This window comes from Vicia villosa, linkage group LG3 (genome assembly GCF_029867415.1).
Source record: "Vicia villosa cultivar HV-30 ecotype Madison, WI linkage group LG3, Vvil1.0, whole genome shotgun sequence".
Classification (NCBI taxonomy): Eukaryota; Viridiplantae; Streptophyta; class Magnoliopsida; order Fabales; family Fabaceae; genus Vicia; species Vicia villosa.
Window position 1 is genome coordinate 42,150,611 of NC_081182.1, and position 6,878 is coordinate 42,157,488.

General features: G+C 30.4%; 1 non-coding gene across 1 annotated transcript; it reads right to left on the reverse strand.

Moving 5' to 3' along the window:
- Positions 1-289: 289 nt before the first annotated feature.
- Positions 290-363, reverse strand: TRNAI-AAU (transfer RNA isoleucine (anticodon AAU)). Its single transcript has one exon. It is a non-coding gene; the product is annotated as a tRNA-Ile (tRNA).
- Between the last annotated feature and the right edge of the window lie 6,515 nt (positions 364-6,878).

Genomic DNA, 6,878 nt, shown 5'->3' on the forward strand with positions numbered 1-6,878 from the left:
GTTGTTTTTGCTTTAGTCGCTTATGTGCTTGATTGACTATATTTAGTTGTTGTGTGTATGTTTGTTCTTTCGAGTTGTTTTGATACAATTCGAACATGCCTCCTAAACTATATGGTGGCGTTTGTTTCAAGGATTTGAAAGTGATTCTCAAGAATTAGTTTTCCATAAATAAAAATAGTGATGTGTTGTAATTATAGTTTTGAATAAAAAATGTAAAATTTCATGGAAATAAACATTCTCACCTTCTTACATGAGAGTAAAATCATTGGATAGAAATAAAAGAAATTAATGGCCCATGCAGGTCTCGAACCTGCGACCTTCGCGTTATTAGCACGACGCTCTAACCAACTGAGCTAATGGGCCACTTGTTATTGAATAATTGCATAAAATTATCTTTGGATATGTATTTCAATCCGAAGAGACAGTTGGTTTAAACATCACGTGATTAAACCGATTAAAAATTTACAATCAAATCATTCATTAAACAAATAAGCAAATAACTTAATAATATTAATTTAAGTTCATAGATAATTATACATAATTATACATAATTGTAGGTTTTATATGTTTGTAACCTAATAAAGTAAATATTTTAAAAATCATTAAAAATTTAATATAAAAATCAATGATATAAACGAGAATACAATATAATGATACACTTAATCCAACCTTGGTTCAATAACCAACTTGGGCTAGAAGGTTTCATAAAATTGACCCTAATTTTTTTATATAAACGGTTTAGAATCATTCAATCCAAATTTTCTACATCAGTTTTGACCCACCAACATCTTTATAAGGAAATTAGAAAATTTTAATTTGTACCCTTATATTTATTCTTATACTCTTATATTTTATAGAAAAATGTAATTTTTTTCTTGTGTATTTTTAATTATCATTTTATTTTTTTAATATTTATTTTCTCCATCGGAAGACTTTGTAAAAGAGTTCTGGTAGTCTTTTTTTATATATTTTTCAAGCTACAACCTTTGGAAGATCAATTTTTTCCTATAGTCCATATTAGTCCTGAAGCTCAGGCCACGGTTTGTGTCATTGGGGATATCATGGAGGGGCAATGTGTTGTATTGTTTTCCAAGTATTTCACTAAGAGTCGGTTCCAAGTATAGGAAGATGACTATTTTTCATCTTCTTGGGAGAAATTATATTCTATGTGTCTTCAAAACGCTTCTCTAACTCAACAGTTGGCCGACTATACGAGTGTTACCCTTGAGTTAATCTTAAAGTCATCTGAGAATGCTTTGTAGCAAATGAAGCATTTTCAATGTCCTTTGGTTGTCTTGAGGAATAAAATTAGGGAGGATCAAATGGTCAAAGATGGTGAGGTTGTGTACGGGCGAAATTAACATTACTGGCCTTTTATTTTTATTTTTTATGTTTCATTGGATTACCTTGTAATGGAAGCACCCGCCTGCAAGGTTTGCACTTCAACACTCATGTCAGTAACAGAGTAAGAATGGAGTTTAAATAGAAAATGAATCATACCTCAATACTTTTTTTTTTCGATAAGCAATCATACCTCAATACTGACGTGTGTTCTCCTTTAAATAGGATGTATGGTTAGAAATTGTATGTGAGTAATATGCGACTGACCGTTTAATCATTTTTGGGAGATGATGCCTAATGATTTCATAAAGAGATTATGGAGGGAAAATAATATGGAATGTTTTCTTTATGACTATCCCTCATCCAGCTATTGGGTCTTACCTGATGAGTCTTGTCTACTAAGTAGGTCCAGACCAGATACAATAAAATAGCTTTGATTACAAAAGAAATAAATAAAAGACGATAAAGTATTAACACGTAACAACAGTATGAGCACACAACAGAAATAACTAAAGCATAGTAAACCTTGCATTTAGGGAGGGATTTTATTTTCCGTCACTAATTTTAATTTTACTAGTAGTTTTCGAGGGGGTTTGAACTTCCTTATAAAAAAAGAAGCCCATATACATATATATATTTTACATTTTCAACCTATTTTTCTTGAACGAGAAGCCCAAAAGGATTTGAATTTTATTTTGCATTCTTTGTACTATAGTTTCGGATCCATTAGCGTGTGAATATCAACTTCCAATTAAATTTCCAAAACTAACCTTAAAACCCTATATTTTCTAATGTGAGGTGAGGTGTTGCTTTCTGTCCACTCTCTCTCAACATTTCTTTCCCTCAAAAACCAAACTCCTTCATCGAATACCCTCAGAAAACGCGATCAACAACAAAGATAATCTATGGGGAACAAACGTCAACGCAAGCTGATGAAACCTTGCTTGAATGCAATCGCAGATGATAAAGCACCAAATGAAATCCAGAAGAATGATGATCTGGCTACTGACGTTCGTGTTGAAAAGGGGAAGAAGATCTCATCTGAAAATTTTGATCGAAGATCCAATACTAAGAAGATCAATGGGATTTTTCGACCAAAGAAGATGAAGAAATATAGATCTCTTGCTGATATTTACAGGGTGACAAAACCCATTGATATTGAAAATTAAGAAAAGGTGAGAGCTTGATATGTAATTTCAACAAGTATCTCGAACTAGTCTTATTATACCTTGATGGCATGAGAGGTTAATTATTCCTCAATAATAAATGATAAACAATTGGGTTGTACCTTATTTTGATACCATTTAATTTTAAAATATATGACTATATGCATGTTTTTTTAGGCTTTTGATTAACTTCGAAAGAAATCTTTCAATTCTCTTTTCACTTTATGATTTTAATTTGTGTATAATATATGGTTGATAGTCTTGCTCATAAGAAAAACTATCAATGAGATAGATCTTATTCTAGAAATTGAATATTTTATAATAAAAACTAATAGGAGACAACTTATGTATGTATTCAATAATTTGTCAGAATTGTATTTATTTTTTGGTGATTCTAATGATATGTGTGGACGTGTGGTATAGTTTTTGTCTCTCATTATGGATTGAAATTTCATACCATAAAGTATGAACATAAGAACTTCACCCCTATGTGTTAATATGTATGCTTAATTAATCTTATGGATTTGATATTTTGTATTCAGTATGCATATATTTGTTTGATATTTTGTACTATGTGTGGTGGTTATTTAATGGAAATTTCGTACTAGAAATATTTAAGTATGAAGGATATCATCTAATTCATCTCTAATATTTTTTGAACTCAATTTTTATATATTAGCATAAATTTAATCGGATAAGGGTGTCTACCCTCCTCCATCAAGACTAGTAACCAATTTGTTTAAAACATGCTAAGTTAAGCATCTTTTATGTTAAGTCTATTATTGTATTGTAAAGACGTTCATATAACAATTGTTCATATAGTAGATATGTTCAATTTTGTGTATGTTAATATTCATGTATGTAAACAAAACTAGAAACAAGATGATGTTTTTCTCTTAGCTCTCAAGAGAAAGCTTTTAAGAATTCTCTTCACAAGAAAATACAATATTTAAGTCTATGAAAATCAATCATTTTTTTTATTAAGTTCCCTCCTTAAAATTATTCCTTCTAAGTATAATGGGTCATTCTTCTGTCATATAGACCCATTGGGCCATATTTTGGAGATCATAAAAATAGACAATTTTTTTTATAGACCCAACCTTCTTAATACCCACAGAGAAATTTCAAATTTGTTCCTATATTTCGGAAATGCATCTTCAAAATCATTTTTTTCTGAAAATAATTGATTTCGGAAGTGCACTTCCGAAAATACCTTTTTTTTTTTAAAAAAAAAAGTGTTTTCGGAAATATTCCAATTTCTCGTGTGTACTTACAATCCTTTGAGCCACTTCGGGCATAACATCTGATGTGTACTCGCCATATTTTCTTTGGCGTGCTCTCTTCCATTTCTCGTGTCGTGATGGTGGAGATGGAGTGCAATCAAGACTTATAGAACCTCCCACCTCTTCCTCCATTTGTTTTCTTTTTTCTTCAATCAAAATTTTTTCAAGTCTTTGATATCCTCCTTGAGACAACCTATGTGGATAGATATTTCTAGCTCAATTTTTCTTAACTTTTTGGCTCTTTTTCAAGAACTTGGGAGTGTTGCGAGACTCTACAAATTCCTCCCAAGTAGCCTTATGAATAAATGAATATACCTCGTATGAAGGTTGTTCTTTATTTGCTCTATTTGTAATATAATCATGGGTGAGTTATGTCTTAAACCCCCTCCAATGCTCACCATAATAAAAAAAGCATTTTCTTTTTCATGTATTTATCATTTGGAGTAACAATGAACACATCCTATGTTTACACAATAGAGATGTTATTAGTATTGCACAAAAAAATATACTTGTAAAAAAATGATAAAATAAAAAAATAAATACCGTAATATCGGTCCATATGCCGTATTTCAATTCTTTATCAACAACATGCCAACTATCTATCAAAATACTCACTTTACTTCTACCTTGTAAGGCAACGTAACCCAAAAAATCATCAGCATGTTCACCAAAAACCTTGTCGGTTTGGGCATCAACTCTAACAAGGTATCGAATACCAGTTTCGTTGGATTTTTTCACCTTTGTAATTGTATACATCATGGCACCTCTAGTTTTTCTTATACGAGTATTAATAGATCTGTTTGTAGCAGATGTTGTATGGGAGGTGTTAGTCGAATCGTCCATGACTATCAAGATGAATCAAATAGAAACGTTTCAGCCAAAACAAAATGATCAATAGATAAACTAATGAAAAAAAACCTAAGCAACATGATCAAGAGACTATTTCAGTGAAAAACTAACGTTGATGAATATACAAAATAACGTTTCGGTGAAGAACAAACCTACTTGCGAAAATGACGTTTGATGAATATCTTTTGGAAGAGTTTTGATGAAAATTAGCTTGAAAATCACCTAGGATTTTTGCGAAATGACAAACTGGCGTTTGAGTGTTGATAGGTAAATGAAAAGTTAGAAACTAGATAGTACTTTGAAGTATTTCATGCATAATAAGTGTCATGTCGGTTTTACACTAAAACCGATTATAAAAAATATGAAATATAAAAAAAAACTTCATAGCGCCATATTTTGGGACTTCATTTAAAAGATATCTCACGTCAGTTATTTAATAAAATTGAGAGGTTAAAGTATATCAAATAAAGTATTAAAATAAGATTTTTGAAATTAGTATTATGAAATTGTTAATGCAAAATATTTTACCTATCCGTTGGAAAAAATAAATAAAATAAAAACTTTATTAGAAAGACGCTAAATGAGAAATACTTATTAAACAATTGAAACATTATATAAAATGCAGCAACAGGGTGTCGAAGCGAGACCCCTTATTGCTAACTTACATCGGTTTTATTAAATAAACGAAGGCTAAAGTTTTTTATAAAAAAGAATAATAATAAAACATGGCGCTCCCCGGATATATACCCTCATTTTTTTCATTGTTCGAGGTGTAAGTTTCGTCATAAAAAGCGTTATTTGTTGTAGTGACTCCTTGAATTTTTAAGCCTTTGATTGTGATTTAGCTTTGATATGTTAATTTTGGCACCCCTTCCTTCATTTTTGCACCCCTTTTCTAAAAAAGAAAATGCTTAAAACTCAATTAACTTATCAACAATAATAACTTTAAGAGATTGAGTAAATAATAAACTACTTATTTAGAGGGTTAATCAGAGTTTTCTGGTTTTTCAACCTTTAAAAAGTGTACCACCTTAAATCCCAAGTAGACTTGAGAAAAACTCTCAATTTTGAGAGAATGATAATATTATTATCGTAAATCCATATCTGTGAATCGTTTGACTAGAGAGTTGGTTCAAACCAAAAAAGTTGATAAATTCATTACAGATTTATCACCTCAACCTATTAAGAGATTAAATCATCATAGATCATTATAACTGTTTAGAAACATCCTCAATAAGAATATTCTAATCACGTCTGTTAAATACACCATCAACGAGAATCCCTTGGATCATAGGCATCAGAAATTCAAAATCATCAAACCTTATCAGCAAAGACTTTTACTTATATACTCAAAGGTATATTTTGCTTTGTACGACTTCATTTAATATGCATTAAGGCTTCATTAAAGCTGCAAAGCATCTCTGCAAAACAAACCAAATTTCCACCTTTAGCATTCAAATCTTTTTTTGCTCCTGGTGTGTTAGTAGTTCTAAGAGGTATAGAGTTATTACCTTTAGACCTTTTTAATTTATCATAACAAAATGGTTCTAGGTGGCTAAACTTATTACAAAACGAGCATTTGTAAATAGGGTGGTTCAATTTCTTTCTATTTAAACTTGTACTATGTGATATATTCAATTTAAAAATCTAATCCAATTTTATTTAAGGAAGACTTTTGATTTGATAAAGTCAAATTTAAATTTTCTTTCTCTTTAGTAAATCTACTTAAAATTTCATGCAAAAAATCTACTTTCTTTTTTTCTTGAGAGACGAGTTTCACATTACTTAGAATTTCGTGCAAATTTTTTACTTCCATTTTCATTAAAAGACAAGTCTCACATTACTTAAGGTCTAACCTATGATGCCCAAAATCAGCAATTAATGGTTAACTAAAATATTGATGATGACATCAAGTAAATGAAACAAAAGATCCAAAATAAAATATAAAATGTTTGTACTCTGAACCAAACCAGTTTTTTCTAATGGCAAATTATTATTATATATTTTACACCCTTGTCAGGACTTAAACCCTTGACCTCCAACTCCTTTTAACCCTTAACTCAAATATTTTAAAAATCAGACCGAACCGGCCAATCGAATCAGGAATCGAAGAGATCATCGGCCTGGTCTAATTATTGGATCGAGTAAGCTATTAAATCGGTGTGAACCAGTCAGGATCGATAAAACTAAAAAATTGACAATTTTGAAAATCGGCAGATTAAATGCTTTTTTTTTTCTC